At 40.7% G+C, this 26,753-nt stretch overlaps 1 protein-coding gene across 1 annotated transcript in view; it reads left to right on the top strand.

Annotated features, from left to right (window-relative positions):
* UBAP2 (ubiquitin associated protein 2) overlaps positions 1–26,753 on the top strand; it is a 133,260-nt gene that overhangs the window by 1,969 nt on the left and 104,538 nt on the right. The window lies entirely within an intron of this gene.

Below are 26,753 nucleotides of genomic sequence, written 5' to 3'. Positions count from 1 at the left end.
CTCTGGACACTGCGACCATCATAAATATGAACTAATGGCCAAGCATCTTGCTTCTGATCACATGATCATAGGGATGTTGAAAAAGTCGTAAGTATGAAAAACCTTCATAAGTCACTTTTTTCAGTGCCTTTGTAATATTAGATGGTTGTTAAATGAGCTGTCCTCAATTTATAGCAGTTCATTTAGTGATCATTTTTCACACTTAGGACCATTGCAGCCTCCCCATAGTTATATGATCAAAATTCAGATACTTGACAACTGACTCATATTTATGATGGTTGCAGTGTCTTGGGGTCATATGATCTCCTTCTGACAAGCAAAGTCAGAATGCTATTCTCCAAACTAGGGCATATAAAACCTTCGCAAGACCTATACTTGAATACCTGCCTGGAACCCTCACTATATTTCAGACATCAATACATTAGAGAGGCTCCAGAGATATTTTATTAGAAGAGTTCTTAAATCCTCTGCTCGAAATAAAATTCCCTATACCGCCAGGCTTGAAATCTTAGGTCTAGAAAGCCTCGAACCACGTCGTCTACTTTCGGACCTATGCTTAGTTCATAAGATTATTTACCAAAACGTTCTACTTGTAAATGGATACTTTAATTTCAACCATAATAACACAAGGATTATTAATAGATTTAAACTCAGTGTAATTCACTCTAATCTTAATTGTAGGAAATATGACTTCTGCAATACAGTAGTAAATGTCTGGAACACTGTACCTGATCTTGTTGTTAGTCTCTCTAATCCCCATTCCTTTTACTTTAAACTGTCTACCGTGGACCTTTCATGTTTCTTAAGAGGTCCCTAAGGGGGCGTGCATAAGCGCACCAGCGTGCCTACTGTTCCCAATTATATGTAATAATTCTATGCGTTATGGCTATGTTTTGCCTATTTATATCCTTTTTTTATGCCAATTTTTTTCTAAGTTTATACTGTTACTTGTTTCCTTGTTGATAAATAAAGTCAATGGGGAAGCCAAATTCACTTAACAACCATGTTATTCTCCCAATAATTGGTCGTAAAATGGGACAAAACTCACTGAACAAAGGTCTCACTTAGCAACAGATTTTGTGCTCAATTGTGGTCCTAAGTTGAGGATTACCTGTAGATAAAGCTGCCCAACTCACAGTTGACACAGTGACTCCTGGAGACTTACAGAATTTCAATAAACTTACTGTGTTTCTGAAATCTGTTCTTGTTGACTAATGAAACCTTAGTAACAGTAGTGACTCATTTCTTTTTGGGGCGGTGAGAGTTAAAGCAATTTTCAGGTTTAACTGCAGGGAGCATGGCTGAATCTGTTTGGCAGAGTAGCCTTAGTAACTCTATACAGGTAGTCCTTGACTTACAACTATTTGCTTAGTGACCGAAACACTGAAAAAAGTGGCTTATGACCTTTTTTCACTTTTATTGACCATTGCAGCATTGGTTACATGATCAAAATGGCATGGCTTGGCATCTGGCATGTATTTATTACGGCTGCAGTATTCTGGGGTCACGTGATCCCCGTTTGCAACCCTCTGAGAAGCAAAGTCAATGGGAAAGCCAGATTCACTTAACAACCTTGTTGATAACAACTGCATTGATTCACTTAACAACTGTGGCAAAAAAGGTCATTCAATGAGGCAAAACTCCTTAATAACTGTCCTGCTTAGCAGTGGAAATTTTGGGCTCAATGGTGGTCATAAGTCGAGGATTGCCTGTATGTCCAGTCATGTAGATATTCTGAGCCTAGCTGTCCTCTGACTGCACCATTGAGCTTTGTTAGGGGGTTGAAAGCAGGATTAGTGGGTTTTTTTAACTTGAGCAACTTTTAAGATTTGTGGATTTTAATTCTTGGAATACTCTAGCCAGCCATGCATGCTAGAGGAGAGAGAGATGGAAGAGCGAGATGGAGGAAAGTGAGAGAAAGAAGGAAAGAAGGATGGGTTCTGGAGGTTGAAGTTCACACATCTTAAACTTGCCAAGCTTGGAAAACACTGATCCAGAGGGCAGCAGAGGGAAAGAGTTCCAGGTGTTGAACTGCTGTCCTGGACAGGTGAATTAAAAGTCAAAGTTGCTTATATCTAAAGTAGATGATTCTGCAAAATTGAAACTAGTATTTCTTGTGGAGTGAATTTCCTGATTGTTAACTGGTCTCCAGTAAGTGAGCCTTAGAAACTACCGGTATTAAGTAGTTGGTTGGTAGTAAACAACTCACAGTTTTTCTCTTAATTTGAGTGAACATTGAAAAGGGAATTAAAATGAACAAATGCGGGTAATTTTGACTGGAAAAGTAGAAGGCCCACCTTGACTTTTGAAACAATTTTCATCCCACCCATTCATCCAAGAAAAAGGTGAATTTGAGTGCAAGGATGAAAGAATAAAAAAAACCCTGCAAGCCGCCTTTGATACCTGTTATTTGGTTTACTTTCTGATCAATTCTTCATAGTAGTTTTTGATGTATTATTCTGCATTTTCTGCGAAATTCCGAGCCTTTGTTTTGTGTTTAAATAAAACAGCAAGCAAATGCCTTTTGAATGCCTTTTGGTCTGTTTGAAGTACAGTTACAATGATAAATCTGCAAACTATAGACATGCATTTATTAATGTAGTCAGTAGAAGAAATAGTGCTTTAGCATTTTTCATTCCACCAGTATTTAAAAGTTTTGCTATAAATTTCAAATTGTTTTTTATTGCTTTTTTATGTGGTGTTAGTTTTGAAGTACATACTGAAAATTCTCTTTAAGTGAGTTTAGTAAAAAAAATAAACAGGAATTCACATGGAATTCTGTTAGTCCTTCCTTCCCTTTCTGTGATACAGTATTCGTATTTTGCAGTTAATTTTTAGTAACATCTAGCCAGACACCAATTCTTTATTTAGAAGTGTCTATTGTTTTATATAAGCTGCATTCTTTAAATCTTGGGAAGAAGCTGTCCAACTTTAGACTTTTTTTAGCAAACTTATTCAGAGAATATTCTCTCTGTTTTGCCATACTAGCTTTTAGATTCAGCTGCACTATATACACCTCACCTCCTACATACCTTTATACCAGACATACTGGATTAAAAAAGTATGCAATGATTAGAAGCATAGTTAGAGAAGTCAGGATTTCTTCAGATCTCAAATATCTCGAAAGTTTGCCGAAGTCTATATGTTGTGCTAAATGCCGATAATCCTCGACTTACAACCATTCATTTAGTGACCGTTCAAAGTTGCAACAGCAGTGAAGAAAGTGACTTATGACCCGCTCTCACATTTAATGGCCATTGCAGCATCTCTGTGATCATATGAGCAAAATTTGAGTACTTGGCAACTGGCTGGAATTTTTGACAATTGCATTGTCATGGTGTTATGTGATTCCCCCTTTGTGACTTTCCAAGCTGGCTTCTGACAAGCAAAGTTGTCAGAGATTCGCTTAACGACCACATGATTCACTTGTGCCAATAACTGTAGCGATTCTCTTGACAACCATGGCAAAAGAATTGGTAAAAAACTGCCTTGGGTAGCAATTGAAATTTTTGGGCTCAGTTCTGGTCATAAGTCAAGGACTACCTATAGTTGGGTCCTCCTTGATTGGTTTCCATCCATCGCTTCTTGTCCTGCCTTCAGGTGCTTTGGAGAATAATAGGTTGACCCCCTCCTCTTTGTGACAGCCCCTCAAATATTGGAAAGCTGCTATCATATCCAATTCCTACAACAGTTCTTCATATGTTTTATCCTCCAGTCCCCTAATCATCTTTGTTCTCTTCTCTGCAGCCTTTCTAGAGTCTCAACATCTTTTTTCCATTATGGTGATCAAAACTGGATGCAATATTCCAAGTGTGGCCTTCATAAGGCAGTACTAACACTTCATGTGATCTTGATTCTATACCTCTGTTTATGCAGGACTGTACTGTTTTGGGTTTTTTTGGAAGCTGCGCCACACTTGGCTCATACTTAAGTGATTGTCTACTAGGATTCCTATATCCCTCTCACTTGATGGTAAAAATTACCAAATGTTGTTAATTTTTATCAGTACCTCCTAAATTTATTAATTTGGGCATGACTGATGTACAGACTTACTTATTTTTGGTTTCCTGCTTCTCTGTATCACCAAAATAATGCCAATATTTGCCTCACTGTAGTTACAACTTAGATTGTTAGACACAATTCTCTGCCAGTGTATTTGTTTGCTTAGTATATTTTGCTTACTTTTTTGTTTGATTGCGAAAAATTCTATTGCTGGATTTGTGACATTTTCAGTAGTTCCTCTCCTTTTTGTAATGACAAGATGTGGAGTTGTTTGTGAGTAAAAATCAACAACAAAAGAAATGGAGATTGCATTACCATGCATCTTTTTCTGATGCTGACGAAATGCCTTCGGATTGAATTCCTGCTTCCTTGAATGCATTAGATTTGCATTCCTTCAAGCTATTATTTTAAAATCATTTGGTAGGGTGAAGAATACAGTTAATCTCAACTACCCCATGCTTTTAAAAAGAAACACACAGATTTAAGATTTCTTATATATTTTCTAAGCTTTAAAACTTTGTTAGCTGCAAATTAAGAAATAATTTGCAGTTTACTTTCCAGCAGTTTCTAAAAACAGTTTAGCTCTTTTGATAACCTTTAAGCGTATAATTTACACTTTCTCAATCTGTATGTATGTGCAGTTATATCTTCTAAAACCAAGGTCCTTATATTTTAATAATTCACCCTATCAGCACCAATAACTGTCAAAGGTACCCTTACTCCACAAAAATTGTTAGGATTAGGTTTGTATGAAAAAAATATGGTCTGCCATAGGGTTATAGAAACTCTGGGCTAAGATCACTTAACCTATTCAGTCAAATAACTGACTTATTTGACAAAATATTTTGTCAAAATAACAAATTAACAGCCCTGGTCAAAATAACTTCTCTCTCCATCTTCCCAAAACAAGGTGATAGGTGGGCATTTCTATGCATGTCTCTACTTTTTGTTTCACTGAGGCTAAAATATTTCTGTGCTGAAACATTCCTCCTTCAGTACAGGTATTTCTCGACTTAGTGACCACAATTGAAACCAACATTTTGGTTGCTAAGTGAGACAGTTGTTAAGTGAGTTTTGCTCCATTTTATGACCTTTCTTGCCCCACGTATTAAGTAAATCACTGCAATTGTTAAATTAGTAACATGGTTGTTAAGTGAATTCGGCTTCCCCATTGACTTTAGAATAGAATAACAGAGTAGGAAGGGTCCCTTGGAGGTCTTCTAGTCCAACCCCATGCTTAGGCAGGAAACCCTATACCGTTTCAGGCTTTGCTCGTCACAAAGTCCCAGAAGGGGGACACTGCAACTGTCATGAATACATCACAATTGCCAAGTGCCTTTATTTTGATCGCTTGACCATGGGGATGCTGCAATAGTGTGAAAAACGGTCACTAAATGAATGGTGGTGAGTCGAGGACTAGCTGAATTTCAATTTGTTTTAGTGAGATCGGAACATATCCATTAAGGGACATTTTGAGGTTAGAAAACTCAAACCTCAGTTTTGTACACTTCCAATATAGGTAGTCCTCGATTTATGACCACAATTGAGCCCAACATTTATGTTGCTAAGTGACACATTCGTTAAGTGAGCTTTTTCCCATTTTACAACTTTGCCGCGTTTGTTAAGTGCATCGTTACAGTTGCTAATTGTACATGGTCATTAAGTGAATCCAGCTTCCCCATTGACTTTGCTTTTCAGAAGGTCGCAAAAGGGGATCATGTGACCCCGGAATGCTGCAACCGTCCTAAATATGAACCAAGTTTCAAGCATTCAAATGTAAATTACATGACCTTGGGGATGCTGCATTGGTTATAAATGTGAAAAATGGTTATAAATGTGAAAAATGGTCAATTTTGCTGTCGTCGTAACTTCGAATGGTCACTAAACAAATTGTAAGTTGAGGACTACCTGTACTGTATTGTGCCTTTTTTAAAAGCTCTTTGCAGTGTTAAAGTTTTAGCCAGGGCAATTTCCCACACGATCAAGTAGCAGTGATCCAATTAAAAATGTATTTTAAGGTTAGGGTCAGCTTGATAACTTCCTGAAATGAATTCAAAAGGAATTCTATGTCACCAGGCGGTCCTCCTGCTTGATTTGCAACCTCCCTATGGGCCAAGGTTTAGAAACCTCTGCAAAAAATTAAGGTTAAAATAACTTTAGAAATGTTTTTTTCTCTACTTGCGTGTTCCATTTTTTTCTGAGCCATAAACATAATTCTGTGTAACCTTGGTTTTACAGTAACTATTTTCATGTCTCTCTAGAAATGAATGTAAGCTAGTTTGTGTGTAGCTGTATTATAGATGCCTTGGCTGTATCTTCCCTAGTGCCATTTGTGTGGAATAGAAATTCTGCGTAGGGTGTAGTTTGGGTTTTTTTTTGTGTCACTACTTAAACTAGTGTTAAATGAAATGTTTTGATTTTTCCCCCCCAAGTCCTGTTTAATACCACTCTATTCCATGTTCTAACAGAACAGCCAGATAATCTGATAAAACAGTTAATGTTAGTATTGGTGAAGTTTCTGTAATATTGAATAAGCTTTGTTCATTCCTTATCTTGGGGGAAAAAAATCCTTTTTTAAGAATTAAAAAAAGTATGTTTAAATATTTATGCTGGCTTGCTTTTTACCTTATGCTTTGTAAGCAATTTTATTGTGCTTGGGAATACAAATACGACATGGCTGTAACTATGGATTTTTATAAATATATGTGTGATGGAATGAAGGGAAATACTCCCAGCTATTTAAATAATTGGGAGTAAGATTACCATATTGCATAAGATAGGTTGTTCTCTCTCAAATTTGTGAAGCAGAAAATCCTTATTAATATAGTTCCACAATATTGTTTTTCACTAAAAATGCTTTAATCTTCACACTATCCCAAGGTCATCTAAGGACAACTAGGTTGTATGTTTTCTGTTTTAGATGCCTACTAAATCTTTCTGTGGTTTATTGATTTTAGAAACTGTGACTAGGAACTAGACCTCTTTGTTGTGATTTTCATTTTGGAGCAAATTTATATTTTGAGACATTTCTCATCTTCCTTTTGCTTTCTAAAGAAAAGCTATGTCACTAAAAGCTGATTGTGGCCAGAGTTTATCTCAAGGAGCATAAAACATTTGTCCAGAACTGATCAGTTTCTTCCAGACAAAAAATGCTAATCTGTCTGTAAAGGTAGAATTATAATTCTAAAGACAGATGTGACGGCCTGTTGCTATATAACTCAGTCTTCTCTTTTCAGAACTGAGAGACTCAATTATCATAAATTTCAGGGTAAAGAATCCCTGAAAAACGTTGAAGCTGCAGCTGTTGACACTGGACAACACTGGATGTCTGGATCAAAATTTCCTTTAATATCTGAAAGCCCATCAGAAATTGTGCTTTCTGGTTTTTTTCTCCAGAGCAAAAGTGAAAGCTTGTGAATAGCCCAAGGCTAGCCTTGAACACCAACCCTGTGGCTACTAGCAAAGGACACTGTTTAGAAAGAATGGTACATGAAAAATGGAAAGCATTTTGTGGCTCAGAAGAAACAAGCCCTGAACAATTTGTGTTTCCATGCTTTGGTGAGATCAAAATCCAAAATAGCTGAGGATGTTTTGGCCGTGAGGAACATGCTTCTTGGGTTGCGGCAGATCTGGATGACTGGGGGCTGGCAGGAAAGAGACACAGATACTATCTGCTTCTGTGCCACCGTTGACTTAATTGTAGCCTCCCTTGCACTTTTTATTTATTTTGTACGTGATGAGAACGTGACAGAAGAGAAGTAAACATATCCACGCAGTCAACGATAAAAGGTTTGCAGGTTTACAGCAGTGGTCCCATAACTGGATGTCCACTTCAGCTGTCCCGCAGATCTCACCTCTGGCATTACGTCATGCAGATCTTCTAGGGAACCAGGGAATGGCTGTTGCTGTGGGCAGTCTCGCCCAATGTGTTTCCTAGTTGGCATATCAGCACCCTTGCATTTGAAGCCGCCATTTGTCCTAGAATCATAAGAGTTAGAAAGCACATCAGTGAATCAAAACTAGAGCTGAAAGGGACCTTGGAGGTCTTCTAGTCCAATCCCCTTCTCAAGCAGGAGACCCCATTTCAGATAGGTGGCTGTCCAGTCTCTTCTTAAAAACCTCCAGTGATGGGTCACGTGTAACTTCTGGTGGCAAGCCGTTTCATTGCTTAATTGAGTCCTCACTGTTAGGAAGTTTCTCCTTAATTCCGGGTTGCTTCTTTCTTTGGTTAGTTTCCATCCATTGTTTCTTCTCCTATCTTCAGGCGCTTTGAGGAAGAGCTTGACTCCCTCTTCTTTGTGGCAGCCTCTCAAATACTGGAATAATGCTATCATATCGCCCCTATCTCTCTTTGTATTGGTTACTGAAAATGTATTTTTAAATTAAGGTTTCACCACCGTGCAGTGTCACCAGCGTACATATGGTCCTCGACTTACAACCACACTTGAACCTAAAATTTCTGTTGCTAAGCGAGACAAGTGAACTTTGCTTCGTTTTACAGCTTTTCTTGCCACAATTGTTAAGTGAATCGCTGCAGTTGTGAAAACTATTAACACAGTCGTTAACTGAATCTGGCTTCCCCAATGATTTTGCCAGAAGGTCACAAACGAGGATCATGTGACCCCGGGACATTGCAACCGTCATAAATACGAGTCAGTTGTCAAGTCTGAACTTTGATCATGTGACCATGAAAATACTGCAACGGTCGCAAATGTGGAAAACAGTCATGCATCACTTTTTTCAGTGCCGTTGTAACTTTGAATGGTCACTAAATGAACTGTTGTAAGTCAAGGACTTCTAATACAACGTTACTGATATAGAATATTTGCAGCTCATGGGTGAAGGGGCCAGTCCTTGGTATTCTCTGAGCTTAGTTGTTTTCTTGCAGACGTTTCATGAACCAACTAGGTAACGTCATCATTTCTAGAAGGGAGTGGGCTAGATAACTCCACAAGTAAGCAATCCAGCCTCTAAGCCAGGAATGTCCAACCTTGGCAACTTTAATACCTGTGGACTTCAACTCCCAGAATTCTCCAACCAGCTGGATAATTCTGGGAATTGAAGTCCACAGGTATTAAAGTTGCCAAGGTTGGACATTCCTGGTTTAAACTGATGCCTAAAATACATAGTCAAGAACAAATTTCACTACAGAGGTAGTTCTGTCCATTTCCTATGCGGGGTGGGGGAGTTGGGTAGGGGGATTTCCTCTCTTTCTGCTCTCTTCCTAATGACTTTTCATTCATTCAAGGAATTTGCCTTCCCCCCCCCTTTTCTTCACTCATGGTGGGAGGCAGCCTTGTAGTTTTCAAGACCGTAAGTTTGTTTCCCTGTAATTTTGTGCATATTCCTTCTAATAGAAGTCCTCCAGGGTTTATTTTGCTGAGGGTGGGTGGGTGGATGCGTGCATTCATTTTTTGAGACTCTGGCTGCTCAGGAACCACCTCCTGTTTCCCTTTTAAGTTCCAAGCTTGTGGATGTGGGAGAGAGAGAAACAGGATGCTTTGACCAGGGCCCAAATCTTGGGTCACATCCTTCTTTAGAGTTGGAGGGGGAAAAAAAAGGCATGATTGTTAAGCGTCATGATATTTTTGGAGAGCCTGGCATGACTCTAGCAGCGCAGACTTCCCTTGAATCTGGACAGGGGTTTGATAAGGTTATTGTGTATTGAATATTTTGAGATTCAGTCCGTGGTTCCTCCCCAGCTCCATATAGGTACTCCTTGATTTACAGCCATCTGTTTAGTGACTGTTCAAAGTTACGACACTGGAAAAGGTAACTTATGATTGTTTTTCACACTTACAAATGCATCTTTTTTTTTTTTTTTGGCAGCCTCTCCAGGGTCATGTGACCAAAATTTGGATGCTTAGCAACTTGCTCAAATTTATGACAGTTGCCCTGTCCCGGGGTCACGCGATCCCCTTTTGCGACTGTCTCACAAGCGAAGTCAATGGGGCAGCCGGATTCACTTAACAACATGTTCCCAACTTAACAACTGCAGTGATTCGCTCAACTGACAAGAAAGATCGTAAAATGGGGGCAAATTCACTTAACTATCTCGCATAGCAAAAATATAACAAAAGGGCTTTTTTTGGGGGGTATGGGGAGGTACATATCTTTGTATCCTTACAAGTTTGTATCATAGGGGCAGTCCTTGACTTAATGGACACAATGAAACCCAATATTTCCATTGCTAAACTTGGCAGCTGTTAAGTGAGTTTTTGCGACTTGCCACTGTTGTTACGTAAATGGTTCAGTTAAACGAATCTGGCTTCCCCCATTGACTTTGCTTGTTGGATGCTGGCTGGAATGGTTGAAAATGGTGATCATGTGATCCTGGGAGGCCGCCACCATCAAATACATAACATAACATAACATAACATCAGAGTTGGAAGGGACCTTGGAGGCCTTCTAGTCCAACCCCCTGCCCAGGCAGGAAACCCTACACCATCTCAGTCAGATGGTTATCCAACATTTTCTTAAAAATTTCCAGTGTTGGAGCATTCACAACTTCTGAAGGCAAGTCGTTCCACTTATTAATTGTTCTAACTGTCAGGAAATTTCTCCTTAGTTCTAAGTTGCTTCTTTCCTTGATCAGTTTCCACCCATTGCTTCTTGTTCTACCCTCAGGTGCTCTGGAGAACAGCCCAACTCCCACTTCTCTGTGGCAGCCCCTGAGATATTGGAACACTGCTATCATGTCTCCCCTGGTCCTTCTTTTTGTTAAACTAGACATACCCAGTTCCTGCAACCGTTCTTCATATGTTTTATCCTCCAGTCCCCTAATCATCTTTGTTGCTCTTCTCTGCACTCTTTCTAGAGTCTCAACATCTTTTTTACATCGTGGCGACCAAAACTGGATGCAATATTCCAAGTGTGGCCTTACCAAGGCATTATAAAGTGGTACTAGCACTTCACGTGATCTTGATTCTATCCCTCTGTTTATGCAGCCCAGAACTGTGTTGGCTTTTTTAACAGCTGCTGCACACTGCTGGCTCATATCTAGATGGTTATCCACTAGGACTCCAAGATCCCTCTCACATGCCAGCTCTATGTGTCTGAATTTTGATCAAGTGATCTTGGGGATGCTACAACGGTTGTAAGTGTGAAAACTGGTCTTAAGTCACTTTTTTCAGTGTCGTGACTTTGAATGGTCACTAAACGAGTGGTTGTAAGACAAGGATTACCTGTACCAGTTCTTCCCAATGCCTCAGCCCATTAACTGGCCGTTTTACACTGCTGCCCTTTGGATCTTGCACTACTTGCTTTCTCCATCTGCCTTTTTCCTCTCTCAGTGGCTCATGTGGAGGCCTGGAGTCTGTACTATAAAGGCGGTCCTCGATTTATGACCACATTTGAGCCCGAAATTTATGTTGCTAGGTGAGAAATTTGTCGTGAGTTCTGCCCCGTTTTACAACCTTTCCTGCCACAGTTGTTAAGTGAATCACTGCAGTGGTAAAGTTAGTTGCATGGTTGTTAAGTGAATCCGGCTTCCCCATTGACTTTGCTCATCACAAGGTCACAAAAGGGGATCACGTGACCCTAGGACATGGCGACCGTCAAAAATATGAGCCAGTTGCCAAGCGTCCAACTTTTGATCATGTGACCACAGGGATGCTGATGACCACGGTCATCAGTCGCTTTTTTCAGTGCTGTTGTAACTTCAGACGGTCACTAAACTAACTGTTGTAAGTCGAGAACTATCTGTAATGATTCAGTTTGATCCGTGTTTTCAATTAACTGAGCAGGGCAATAAATTTAAGATTATAGTCGAAAGCGTCAGTAGTTTTATTCCTAGGGCTAATAGCCAGGAAATAGAAACATGAAAGAAAAATGCTTAGCTCAGACTTTCTCTTTGGAACTGAGGTGGTTTCCGTTATTAAGTTTTTAGCCAGCTTAGTGGCACTGATTTCATCCAGCCTGAATTGAGAATTGGGTGGCACCCAGGCGGTTTGCCTTCTAGGGGCAAAACTCCCCCCTCCTCCACTTCGCTCAGGTTATTAGCAGCTGTCTTGTCTATAATAAACCAACATAGTAAGCAAAAATCTGAAGGAGTTGAAGAGACGGCTTGAACACAGACAGAGAAGGCCGAGTGCCAAATCTGCTCCTATGTAGGTTAAAGTTGGTTGAAACTTTCCTGCACAGGTTCATTTATCCTTAAATGAACACCTTTCAGAGATTTTGCAAGCACCCTGACACTATTTATAGTCAAACCAGAAGAAAAACATAGTTGAATGTCCACTTACTTGCAGTGGCCAATGATCTTTTGGGATAAGGTTCATGAGGATCTGAATTCCATTGTTAATCCAAACCAGTTGGTGGCAGGCTCAATTCCCAGCACTCTGAAACCAATTTAGTGCATTCAGTTATGAGGCAAGAGGCTGTAGACAAAGTCGTTTGTCCAACAACAACAACAACATGCTTTTTCCCCTCCCTTTTTTTGGAGTTAATCAAACTTGGTAAGTTCCCTGAGATACACGATGATTAAATGTGAGCATCCTTTTGTGCTGCCCTTTCAATCAATCAGAATAGAGCTGGAAGGGACCTTGTGGGGGGGTCTTCTAATCCAACCCCCGTCTCAAGCAGGAGACCCTATGCCATTTCAAACAAGTGGTTGTCCAGTCTCTTTTTAAAAGCCTCCAGTGATGGAGCAACCACAACTTCTGGAGGCAAGTCGTTCCACTGGTTAATTATCCTCACTGTCAGGAAATTTCTCCTTAATTCCAGGTAGCTTTTCTCCTTAGTTAGTTTCCATCTGCTGTGTCTTGCCCTGCCTTTAGGTGCTTTGGAGAATAGGCTGACCGCCCTCTTCTTTGTGGCTGCCCATTAAATACTGGAATACTGCTGCCAGGTCACCCCTGGTCCTTCTTTGTATTGGTTACTGAAATACTAATTTTTTTCCAGCCCCCTGTACGTTGGTGTTTTCTCCAATAGCAAGCAGCAGCTTACAAGGTTTTTAACTTGTTCATTTATTAAACTTTTTCTACCCTCAATTTATCTGTAAATCTCAAGGCAGGCTTCCAAAAACCATAAAATGGTAAGCCACAGAATAATACAATAAACCAAGGAACTAAATTAACGTTTTTTTGCGGAAAGTAGGTTTTTGATTTTCTAAGTGGCTGTCTTAAGCCCTGCGTTAGGGCTTCGCTATAGTTTTCCTCTATTTTCCACCTTTAGATGAAGGGAACCATCTGGTATGTTTTAATGGTTGGGGTCTCTCAGAACTGCAAAAGGGGGAAACATGCAGGACTCTTGAGGTTGTTCATTCTTCCCTACATTGTGAGCCCATCTGGACTTGAGATCTCTTTCTGTGACAACAGAATGATGTCACAAATTCAGAGCTGGGGTGAGTTAAAGTCTGACCCCAGTAGGCTTGGAAGAAGAATAGAAGGAGAAGATAAATATTGCTAGTTTTCAGTCTTGCCACTGAGAAAAATGTGGCACAGAGTGGCCAAGGTAAGGTCATTGGATGTTGGAGTCTGTTAAGCAGCTACATCTGGAGTTTTGAGGATTTTAAAGTATGCTTTCCTGTACAGTGTTGATCTGTGTTAGTGGCTTTTGGGATCCTGAATGTGAAAATTATTAAAATTGTAATTCAGGTCTGGGATATATCGGATTGTTCTCTTTAAATTTCAGCTCTGTTGCAGGTGGGTTTTAAAGAGTAACAACTAAGTTGTGTTGAGGAATTCTTGAAGCTGGTTAGGTTTGGATTTTCCCCTTCTATGATATGACATTGACTGCGTTCACATGATAACCTGAAACTAGCCAGCTAGATTTGTTTAACATTTCAACTGTATCCTGCTTTCTTCCACCCCTACAATTTATGGAGTTAGAGTTATTGATTGATGGTTGATAGTTACCTCTGCAAATTTGGGCACCACATACCATACTCATAAAGGTATTACACCAATTAATTATAATCTGGTGGGCAAAGGTTTCTCAGACTAGACATTTTAACAGTGGCAGTTTGAAAAGGAATAAGAGATTATTATTATTATTATTATTTGAGATTAATCACAGACAATGGTTCCGATGTGAGAGAATAAATACTGTATTACCCAGCCCAGATCATAGTGTAGCTTCTCTTTCAGTGGCTTAAAAGATAATTGTCTCTCCTTTTTTAACAGTAAATTGTGCATTTTAGGGAAAAAAATTCTGAAATAGTATTATCTTTTTGACAGTGTTGAGATACAAGATCAAATGTAGTGAGAAAACTCATTTTACAATGGAGTCTAACTTAAAATCCTTTTTCCCTGAATTATAATAAACCATTGTTGTAAGTGTACAGATGATTATATGCTTCCAATTCTGCTTAATGAGGAATGAGGCAATGTGTGTTTAAAACTTAACATTAACTTTATTTTGTTAATTGGTTTACAAGAACACCTTGATTTAGAGCAAGGATTATAAATTAAAGCTTTCTGCCATTGTGCCAGGAAACTGCCTGAGGCTGCTAATAATCAATGCCAGGAATTTCTCAGCTGCTGCAAATGAAAATTTATCGTGTTAAATTTGGAAAAACGTCAAGAACCTTTCTGTTTTCTGTTTAGCAGATTCTGGTAATATAGGTAGTCCTCCACTTAACGACCATCATTGAGCCCTAAATTCCTGTGGCTAAACAAGGCATATATTAAGTGAGTTTTGCCCTATTTTATGACTTTTCTTGCCATGGTTGTTAAGTGAATCGCTGCAGTTGTCGAGTTAGTAACACAGTTGTTAAGTGAATCTGGCTTTCCCGTGGACTTTGCTTGTCAGAAGGTCGCAAAAGGGGATCACGTGACCCCAGGGCATTGCGACCGTCATAAATACCAGTTGCTAAGTATCCGAGTTTTGATCACATGATCTTGGGAAGGCTGCAGCAGTTGTAAGTGTGAAAAACAGTCTTAAGTCACTTGCCGTTGTAACTTCAGATGGTCACTAAGTGAACTGTTGTAATTCGAGGACTACCTGTAATAGTTCAGGACTTCATTTGGTGCATGATACTTGAAGACATAACTGTTGTGGTCCGTCAGCAGGCTACGGAGCTGGCAACAGAGTCGGACAGCGATGAGGCTGAGGTGAGGCCAGGGCCATTGGGAAGTGAGGTGTGGACTCCAGAGCCTCCAGAGACTGATAGTAGTGAGGCAGAGGAACAAGATGAGCCTGTTCCTAATGCACGCATGAGAAGAGCTGCCAGAAGGCAAGAGCAGCTCAAGCAGAGAGGACAACTCGGGAGTAGGGCCAAGTGATGATTGGCTCCTCCCATAAGGCTTAAAAGAGACCAGCACTGGTGTTTCAGCTTTGCTGGAAAACAACGTTGTAGCTGCGTCTTCTGCTTCGTCCTCTGCTTCGTGTACGTCTCTGTTTTTGTGGCTTCTGGATGTTTGCCAGGAAGGGCCTTTGGCAGTTTGCCTAATTGGACCGAGGTTTGAGAGATAACTGAAGAATTTGTGTTTGGGAGGCATTTGTTTTACTTTGAGTTGAACGACACTGTGAATGAAGTAATTCCCAGCTGTTCGAATAAAGTTTGTTTCTTCCACAGACTAAGTTTATTACTACCTACCTGGGTCTGGGTCACAACAATAACCTTCTCATTATATAGCTTCCAGAAAGGTGAGGGTCATCTTATTTGGGCAGGGCCTTCTTGGTTGTGGCACCCAGGCTTTGGAAGGCTGTTGCTTTGGAGGCCAAACTGATGTAGCCACCGTCTTCCGTTCAATGCCAGGGAAAGGTTGGCTTGAGCTACCAGTATCAACCATTAGTATCACACCCCAACTTCTTTCTTTGTTCCTTTTTGTTAGTTATTCCATGCAATTAGTGTAACTTATTTATAATGGTGTGTTTCTAAGATCTGTGCTTTTAACTAATTCACTATTTGTGTTATGGGCTTTCCCTGTTTTATGTAATGCGAGACTCTGAATAACGTCTGATCAAAAATATTTACATAGATAGAAATAAACACATGGTTTAAGTAAAGGCCTTGTGAGCGATTACCTTTCTGTTTCACAGTTTATTTGCCTGAGGGACATTTTTCAAAAGTTTCAATATAGAGGGAGGGACTCTTAACAGATGAAATTATTTAAACGATCACTCTTTAGCTGAATAATATTTACTGATCTCCAGTAAATCTTAAATTAGAACTGCAGAAAAAACAGTTGCTACCAACCTGCCTTCCATTGAGGTCCCATATACAGCATGAGCCAGAAAGAGGGCTGTGAAAATATCTACAGACCCTTTGCATCCTGGATATAAACCCTCAAAACGACACTAAGACACTGCAGGTTAGAACAGCTAGACACAAGGACAGTTTTTGCCCCATGCCATCACTCTGCTAAACAAATAATTCCCTCAACACTGTCAAACTATCTAGAAAGGCAGTATTTTACCATCATTATTCTCATCTTCCCTGTTAACCTATCCCCTTATCTTCTTATGATTATAACTTCCTTGCAATTTATATCTTACAATTTAAATTGCTTAATTAATATCCTCGTATGATTGATGTTGATTGCTCATTTAGTATCCATGACTATCGCTAAGTACAGGACTACCTGTATATGTAAACTTTTCACCTCTTAAGTATCTTGAGAAATGATCTCGTGGGTTTATTTGGCTTTATTTTGATGGTGAGTAGCTAGCTCATCTTTCTAACTGAATCATTTGGTGCCTGGAAATCACAAGGTTTGTATAATAGGCTTCATTTAATCTGCGGGGATTGCTGTGTGATATTTCTTTCCTTTCCTGAACTCAGATGTTTGACTTGGTTGTTTTCCAGTGTCTCTGAACCTAGATCAGTGATGGCGCGCCTTTTGAGTGCCGAAAAGGGTGTGTGCGTGTCTGGGCTGCCCAGGAGCTGCCCAGGGCGCATGCGCGCACCCGAAAATGAACTTCCGGTTTTGGCTACTGAACTTCCGGTTTCAGCGAGCTACTCTTCCGGTTTCTGGCGCGCATGCGCATGTGGCGGATCAGCTGGCCGGCGCGCATGCTGACACAGGAAAACAGAAGACCAGCTAGTTTCCAGCACTTCCGCATGCAAAAAGGCCAGCTGATCATCACGTGCGCATGCATGCCAGAAACCCAGAAGAGTAACAGGCAACGACGCACGTGCCAGGCAACAGGGCTCCGTGTGCCACTTTGGGCACGTGTGCCATTGGTTCGCCATCACGGACCTAGATAATAGAATTCGAGTTACATGAAGAAATAAGTCCAGAAATTAAAACCTTGTCTGGTGAAATAAGGTTGGTGTTAGAAGGTAACCAGGGAGACGGTGTTTCAGGTGTGTGTTTGGTGTGATTGAAGGACGCTCCTTTCCTTGACGCAAGATCAAGAGAGACCTCTTGGTCACGGGGGTTGGACTAGAAGACCTCCAAGGTCCCTTCCAACTCTGTTGCTTTGTATTCTGTTCTGTACCTTGAACCTCTCTTTAGGCGCTCAGAAGCTCCAGGTTAGAACCACAGTTGGGACTCTGTCACTAAGCATCACTATGGTTGTTAAGTAAAACACATAACCTCACCAACCTATGACGGCAGTCCTCGATGTGGTTGTTAAGCGAATCACCGTTCAGCACGATGTTGCATGATTAGTGGCCTCTGTGGCTCAGACTGGTAAGACAGTCTGTTATTAACACAGCTGCCTGCAATTACTGCAGGTTCTAGTCCACCAGGCCCAAGGTTGACTCAGCCTTCCATCCTTTATAAGGTAGGTAAAATGAGGACCCAGATTCTTGGGGGCAATAAGTGGACTTTGTATATAAATATACAAATAGGATGAAGATTATTGCTAACATAGTGTAAGCCGCCCTGAGTCTTCGGAGAAGGGCGGGATATAAATGCAAATAAATAAATAAAATAAATAAATAAATAAAAATAAATGATTGCGACATGCAACTTCCTGCTGTCTTCCTTATTGGATTTGTTCCTTTGGAGGCCGGTGATGAAGTTTCAAATGGTGAACACGTGACTGCGGGAGGCTGCGATCATCGTAAATGCGAATTGGTTGCCAAGTGCTTGAATTGTGATGTGACCACAGGGATGTTGCGATAGCAGCAACTTTGAGGATGGGCTTTCAAGCCTCCTTTTTCAGCACCTTCGTAGCTTCAAACGAGTGGTCCCGCCAAAGGACTTGTAATATTTTGTACAGAGATCCAGGTTCAAGCAGACAAATATTATTTGGATCATATTCCTTATATATATAGGGGCTTATAAATACAATATATTTACCCTAATATATAGGGGCTTATTTAGATTATTTAGAGCAGGACTGTCCAACCTTGGCAACGCTGAAACTTCTGGACTTCAACTTTGAGAGCAAAAAGAATGCCGGATGGAGGAATGTCTCACTTAATAACCACTTAGCTCAATGACTGAAGATTTTAGTCTTAAGTTCGGAACTACCAGCATTTGCGGACAATTAACCAGTTCTGACTCGAATTAAAGAAAAATATCTAATTGACATAAGACATTTGGAGATCAGTGAAACAAATTCCTTGAAAACCAATTTCACAACGCTGTTCCCCCCTCTGCAAATGCTTAATTGCTAGCTTGCCTGTTAGCTTTAAAAGCTCATTAGACGGATATCTGTGTGGAGTACGACAGCTGTTCAAATGATTCCCATGACCATTTTTAATGGGTGACACTTATAGGGCAGCAAGCAAAGTAATCCTTTGATACTCCTTGAGAATTTATTTGTCATGTTCATGTAGTGTATATTGGAGGTGGTGACCCTTTGAGAGCTGTACGGAATGAAATTTCATTTTAATGTATGCCGATTAGTGTACTTTGAAAGTGACAAAGTTCTCTTCTCTTCTCTTCTCTTCTCTTCTCTTGCTCTTCCCTAAGAGATTTAGAGATGATATTAAATAAGGTGAAAAAATACAGGTAGTCCTTGACTTACAACTACAATGGAAGCCAAAATGTCTGCTAAGTGATTCATTGGTTAAGTGAGTTTTGCTCCATTTTTTTATCTTTCTTGCCACAGTTTGTTAGGTGAACCACTGCAGCTGTTTAGTTAGTCATATGGTTGTTAAGTGAATCTGGCTTCCAAATGGCCCTTTGCCTGTCAGAAGGTTGCAAAAGGGGATCACGTGATCCTCCTTACATAAATGTGAGGCATCTGAATTTTGATCACCTGGCCATGGGAATGCTGCAATAGCCGTAAGTGTGAAAAGCAGACATAAATCAGGTTTTCAGTGCCATTGTAACTGCGAACGGTCACTAAACGAGCTGTTGTAAGTCAAGGACTACCTGTATATGTTTTCTGGCTTCTAAAATTTCCTGGATTCAAGAGTTGTATCCCTGGATTATCTTTAACTCCAGGTTGCTTCTTTCCTTGATCGGTTTCCATCCATTGTTTCTTGTCTTGCCTTCTGGTGCTTTGGATAATAATTTGACCCCCTCTTCTTTACAACCATTCGTTTAGTGACCACTCAAAGTCACCATGGCACTAAAAAAAAATGACTTATGACCCTTTTCACACTTATGTCCATTGCAGCATCCCCAATGGTGAATAAAAACACCCTCATTTCATTCAGCCTTCCATCCTTTATAAGGTAGGTAAAATGAGGACCCAGATTGTTGGGGGCAATAAGTTGACTTTGTATATAAATATACAAATAGGATGAAGACTATTGCTAACATAGTGTAAGCCGCCCTGAGTCTTCGGAGAAGGGCGGGATATAAATGCAAATAAAATAATAATAATAATAAAAAAATATTTGGCCAAATATTTGAAACGTGTTTCCTTTTGGGTGTAGAACACCCCAAACCGTCCCTTCTATATGCAGACTAGAAGAGGAGAGAATAGAATAACTTTATTGTCACTTTATTGAATTTACACTAATTGGCATACATTAAAATGAAATTTCATTGCATACAGTTCTCAAAGCATCACCACATCCAATATACGTTATATAAACATGACAAGATAGATAGATAGATAGATACAAAAACATGCATATACCCACATATATTACCGAAAATAAGATCCTGTCTTATATTTTTTTGAACCCTGAAATATAAGATATAACATAACATAATAACAGAGTTGGAAGGGACCTTGGAGGTCTTCTGTGTGGGCTTGGCCTTATTATCAGGAGGGTCTTATTATTTTGGGGGTGCAGGAGGCAGCAAGCATGGCCACCTCATGGCTGCTGCTGTGTTGTGCTGCTGTGGCAGTGCAACACAGCCGCTCGTCAGCTGTTCACTAGGGCAACCAAAGGTGGGAATCTCCCTGGCATTCTTGGCACTCACCCGCCTCCCATCCATCCATCCATCCATCCATCCATCCATCCATCCCACTCGCCTGCAAACTCCCACCCTGCTCCCATCTCTCCGCCGGGCGTTCCCTGGCAGCTCCAGACGCCCAAAGCTGGTGCCTGCCTGGCTTCCTTTTCCACAGCATCGAGATGGAGGGGATGGCATATGTGTCTTATTTTTGGGGAAACACAGTATATGACACAGCGAAACAATACAGTCTAGTTTGAATGTATACATGTACATGGCCAGAAAAATGAATCTTGCGCATTTACCAGACGGATGGCATAGGAAACAAAGCCATTACAGAATCGGGTAGTCCTGCTAGAAATACTTCAAAACCTCCTCTGGGAGGAGAAACAGACCGTGGAGTGGGTATGTGTGGGTCTCTAACAGTGCTTCGAGCTCTATGCACATAGCGCTTATAAGCGGCATCCTGAACAACAGGAAGAGAGCTTCCTACAATCTTCTCTGCTGTTCTTACCACTCTCTGTAGGGACTTTCTATCTGAGGCACTGCTGCCTCCAAACCAAATAAGGAAGCAGTTTGTTTGTAAGAACATCCTTACTTCAGTGCAGTATATCCAAAGGAGGTTTTCTATCTAATTTGTTCCGAAAATCAATGACCTAGCTCTGTGTCTTTTCCATTCCGGGTAAATTGGAGATGCTGAGAAGCTAAAAACAGATGACTCAGAAAGATGACTGACTTCTTTTTGAATGGGGTTGTGTTGGCATGCCTGGTTGGTGAAATTTGCTTTTATCCTATTAAAAAAACCCCTAATTTTACAAATGTCTAAGAATCTCCACCAGTTAAGCAATTCAGGGTTCTTACATTGTTTTTATTTCAGTGGAAAAAACATTCTGTCTTGTGTATTCCTCTGAATTCTATTCTATTCTATTCTATATTCTTTTAAGATACACAATTAGCTCGTCTGCCATCAAATTCCCATCACTGCTGTCGATAAAAACCTGTCAAGAATTGTTCCTTTATGCCACCCCAACTCAGCTCTCTAAAGTTTTTGAGCTCAAAGAGAACTTTACCTTTCTTCAGGAAAAAAATAATAATCTGGATTTATGCTGGCCGTCTCTTGTAAGAAAGCCTGTCTTCAAAGGAATCAACATATTGTGATATACCGGAGAACAAGTGTGTGAAGATCTCAGAGTAGTGTGACTCTTAGCCCGTTACTGCCTGCAAAGCTCAGGACCAAGAAAAGAAAGTTCTCATTTCTGTTCTTGTCAGACTTCAGAAACCAAGGAAATCATATTGTGATTGTTCCAAGCACATTTCTTCATTGTTCCTCCGTATGGACAGAATCTTGCCAGGCTAAATAAAGCATGCGAACACCCCCAGAAGGCATATACCACCGTTTGAATAGAATAGAATAGAATTTTATTGGCCAAGTGTGATTGGACACACAAGGAATTTGTCTTGGTGCATATGCTCTCAGTGTACATAAAAGAAAAGATACGTTCATCAAGGTACAACATTTACAACACAATTGATGATCAATATATCAATATAAATCATAAGGATTGCCAGCAACAAGTTATAGTCATACAGTCATAAGTGGAAAGAGATTGTTGTAACTGACTTACAACAGTTCGTTTAGTGAAGTTACAATAGCACTGAAAAAGGTGATTTAGGACCAGGGGTGAAATGCTCCTGGTTCGGACCGGATCGCCCGATCTCGTAGCGATCTTGGCTGGCAAGGCTCCACCCACCCGCCCGCCCGGCTGTCATTACTTCCTGGTTTTAACCAGGAAGTAATGTGTTTTGTACCCTCTGCTCGCGCGTGTGCGCATGGCTTTCGAACTGGTAGGGAACTGCATAGGACCGTTTTTCACACTTATGACCATTGTAGCATCCCCGTGGTCAGGTGATCAAAATTGAGATGCTTGGAAGCCGCTTCATATTTGCAGTCTCCCGGGGGTCACGTGATCCCCTTTTGCGACCTTCTGACAAGCCAAGTTAATGGGGAACCCAGATTCACTTAACAACCACCTTAATATCTTAACAACTGCAAGGATTCACTTAACAGATGTGGCAAGGAAAGTCTAAAAATGGGACAAAACTCATTGCATTTTGTCTCTTGCTTCTCTAGAATGTGTCCCCTGCCTCCTGGCCAGATTCCATCACAATCCTCCATGCACCTAAAACAAGCTTATATATTGCCTCAATTACTCTATAAATTTCCGGTTACTTGCAGAAAACTAAAAAAATCATTTCTTTCAGGCTCATACCAGTAATTGATTTAAGAATTGCAGATGGAATTTCTGGAACGATGGCTTACTCATGGCCATCAAACGTCTCCTATAATGTTCATCAGGAAAATGTTTGATGCGTATTCCCGACAGCACATTTCATTTTTCTGAATGATAATATGGCTAGGATGAGCCCAAAATTGTGCTTAGTCCAGGGGGAATTGACTGAGCTCATTTAGAATAGAATAGAATAGAATTTTTATTGGCCAAGTGTGATTGGACACACAAGGAATTTGTCTTGGTGCATATGCTCTCAGTGTACCTAAAAGAAAAGATACGTTCATCAAGGTACAACATTTACAACACAATTGATGATCAATATATCAATATAAATCATAAGGATTGCCAGCAACAAGTTATAGTCATACAGTCATAAGTGGAAAGAGATTGTTGTAACTGACTTACAACAGTTCGTTTAGTGAAGTTACAATAGCACTGAAAAAGGTGATTTAGGACCAGGGGTGAAATGCTCCTGGTTCGGACCGGATCGCCCGATCTCGTAGCGATCTTGGCTGGCGAGGCTCCACCCACCCGCCCGCCCGGCTGTCATTACTTCCTGGTTTTAACCAGGAAGTAATGTGTTTTGTACCCTCTGCTCGCGCGTGTGCGCATGGCTTTCGAACTGGTAAGGAACTGCATAGGACCGTTTTTCACACTTACGACCATTGTAGCATCCCCGTGGTCAGGTGATCAAAATTGAGATGCTTGGAAGCCGCTTCATATTTGCAGTCTCCCGGGGGTCACGTGATCCCCTTTTGCGACCTTCTGACAAGCCAAGTTAATGGGGAACCCAGATTCACTTAACAACCACCTTAATATCTTAACAACTGCAAGGATTCACTTAACAGATGTGGCAAGGAAAGTCTAAAAATGGGACAAAACTCATTGCATTTTGTCTCTTGCTTCTCTAGAATGTGTCCCCTGCCTCCTGGCCAGATTCCATCACAATCCTCCATGCACCTAAAACAAGTTTATATATTGCCTCAATTACTCTATAAATTTCCGGTTACTTGCAGAAAACTAAAAAAATCATTTCTTTCAGGCTCATACCAGTAATTGATTTAAGAATTGCAGATGGAATTTCTGGAACGATGGCTTACTCATGGCCATCAAACGTCTCCTATAATGTTCATCAGGAAAATGTTTGATGCGTATTCCCGACAGCACATTTCATTTTTCTGAATGATAATATGGCTAGGATGAGCCCAAAATTGTGCTTAGTCCAGGGGGAAGTGACTGAGCTCATTTACTAAGTCACCGATAATGAATTTTACAGATGTATCCAGTTTTTCCCTGTACAGGCAGTCCTCAATTTACAACAGTTCATTCAGTGACCATTCAAAGTTACGATGCCACTGAAAAAAGTGACTTACGGCCGTTTTTCACGCTTAACAACCACCACGTGATCAAAATTCAGATCCTTGGCAATAGACTCATATTTATGACGGTTTCCGTGTCCCGGGGTCAACGTGATCCCCTTTTGTGACCGTCTGACAAGCCAAGTCAAAGGGGAAGCCGGATTCACTTAACAACTCTGTGTGACTAACTTACCAACTGCGGTGATTCGCTTAACAGCGCTGGCAGGGAAGGTGCTAAAGTAGGGCAAAACTCATTTAAATGTTTCACTTCACGACAGAAATTTTGGGCACAATTGTGGTCGTAGGTCGAGGACTACCTATACTATCTTTGAGCCATATATTTGAAGACTGATTTGTAATGCCATGTGTCTCTTAATAATGTGTCTGCTGTTAAACACATTTATAAAGGTTTTGGGGAAACTTAAGGGTCTTTTGATCACCTGCCTAAGTAAGCTCATGTACCCACCCAAATAAATAACTAGTTCTGCTTATACTCTTCTAAGCCGAATTAAAGTGAAAAAAAGGGTTTTTGGTGAAGCAGATATGACCAAGTTCAGAGGTAGTCCTTGACTTACGACTTCAAGCGGGCCCAGCATTTATGTTGCTAAGTGGCACATTTCGTAAGGGGAATTTTGCTCCATTTTATGACCTTTCTTGCCCCAGTTGTTAAGTGAGTAACATGATTATTAAGCAAATCCGGCTCCCCCATTGACTTTGCTTGTCAGAAGGTCGCAAAAGGGGATCAAATGACCCCGGGACACTGCAACCGTCATAAATGCGAATGATCACGTGACTCTGGGGATGCTGCAACTAGAATTGGGAATGTCTAGTTTAATGAAAAGAACGACCAGGGGTGACATGGTAGCAGTCTTCCAATATGTGAGGGGCTGCCTCAGAGAAACAACCTGGAACTAAGGAGAAGTTTCTTAACACTGAAAACAATTAACCAGTGGAACAGCTTGCCACCAGAAGCAGTAGGTGCTCCATCAGTGGAGGCTTTTAAGAAAATATTGGACAACCATTTGTCTGAAATGGTATTTGTCTGAAATGCTTGAGCAGAGGGTTGGTCTAGATGACCTCCAAGGTCCCTTCCAACTCTGCTATTCTGTTCGTGAGAAAAATGGTCATAATTTACTTTTGTCAGCGCTGTCATTAAACGAACTGATCTAAATCTAGGACTGCCTGTAATTAGAGGACGAAAGTAGATTCCTAACATGTGTATGAGAATATTTTCTTATAAGTGCTTAGGGCATTAATACTTTTATTCACTATGGAATCAGATATTGTGGTAATGATAACTAAAGAGGCTCTTTTAAGAATGGTCTAGTAGCAGTGCATTTATAGACTTTAATAGACTTTATAGACTTTATTATACATGCTTACATGTATAATAAAAACTACTACTGGTTTGAAACTGGCTCCTCTTATGGGCTCTCTTGTTATCTTAATGCTAATTTAATACTAATAATTTGGATAATTCTGGCAAATCAGAGAACCTGGTTTGTTTCTTATTGCGACAGATAGAAGGTCTGATGTCTCCTTCTGAAGTGTAAGTTAATTGAAGAAGCACTTACAGTATTAATAAAATTATTCAGTTTAGCAGGACCAGAGTAGATAGCATTGTTTAGCACTTTGATCAATAGGCTCAAATAGCGTGATTCTTGTTCCATTGTGGCTCCATCAAAACGGGGTTTTGATCTTACAAGTAGTCTTTGATTTACAAACAGAACTGGGCCCAGAATTCCCATTGCTGAGCGAGACCGCCGTTAAGTGTGTTTTGCCCCATTTTACGACTTTTCTTGCCACGGTGGTTAAGTGAACCACATCAGTCGGTAAGTGAATCTACCTCCCCTATTGTCTTTGCTTGTCCTTTCTTCAAACATATGAGATATCTTTGCTGTCGTCTCTTAAGGTGTCATTGAATGGACGGCTGTTAAATGTGGAGTATCTGTACTTCACACGGTGAGGGTGGGGGCATTTCTTGATTTTGGATGGGATGAGCTTGGGAAGTCAGTCTCTGACATGTGCTATACTGTGTAGGAGTGTGTGTGTGTGTATTTGTGTGTGATGTGCGTAGGCTTATAGGTGATAGCTGGCACTTTCATATTTCATATTTAGCAATATTCAGAAACGACAGATCTGTCACCTCTTTCCTTTCTGCTGAGTAAGCACAGTGGATTCTTTTGACGGCTTTCTCCCTCTTTAAGGTGTAATTTAAGCGCGCACAGGTGACGGTTAAAAAAAAAAATCCAGCCGTCTTAAAGAATTCACCGCTTTGTATCTTTATATGCCACTATTTTCATTGTCTTTTGATCTTTTATGTTATTATTTTAATTGTGCAGGAAGACAAACATTACTTGCGCAGAACTTGGTGGCTTCTCAATACCAGCCTTCTCTGCTCCTTAGGAAGCCACATCCTGTACAAAATTCTCCCTCCCACATTCCACACTCTCCAGATAGTTATTTAGTTAGTTATTTTAGAAGTCACTTTAAGTCACTTTAATTAAGCTCCTCCCTCCCTCCCTCCCTCCCTCCCTGATCTTCCCTCCCTCTTCCTCCCTTTTCCCCTCCCCCTCCATCCTTTCCTGTCTCTTTCTGCCCTCCTCCTCCCTCCCTCCCAGATCTTCCCTCCCTCTTCCTCCCTTTTCCCCTCCCCTCCATCCTTTCCTGTCTCTTTCTGCCCTCCTCCTCCCTCTTCCTTCCCCTCCTTCTCTCTCTTCCTATCTCTTTCCCCTTCCTTCCTTCCTTCCTTCCTTCCTTCCTGTCTCTTTCCTCCCTCCTCCTGTCTCTTCACCTCCCTCCCTCCCTTCTTGTCTCTTTCCTCCCTTCTCCTGTCTCTTCCTCTCTCTCCTTCCCTCACTCCCTTCCTTCCTGTCTCCTTCCTCCCTCCCTCCCTCCCTCCCGTC

The sequence above is a fragment of the Ahaetulla prasina genome, chromosome 2 (assembly GCF_028640845.1).
Source record: "Ahaetulla prasina isolate Xishuangbanna chromosome 2, ASM2864084v1, whole genome shotgun sequence".
NCBI classification, from domain to species: Eukaryota; Metazoa; Chordata; class Lepidosauria; order Squamata; family Colubridae; genus Ahaetulla; species Ahaetulla prasina.
Note: the sequence above shows the minus strand (reverse complement) of the source record. Positions and strands in the feature narration are given on the sequence as shown.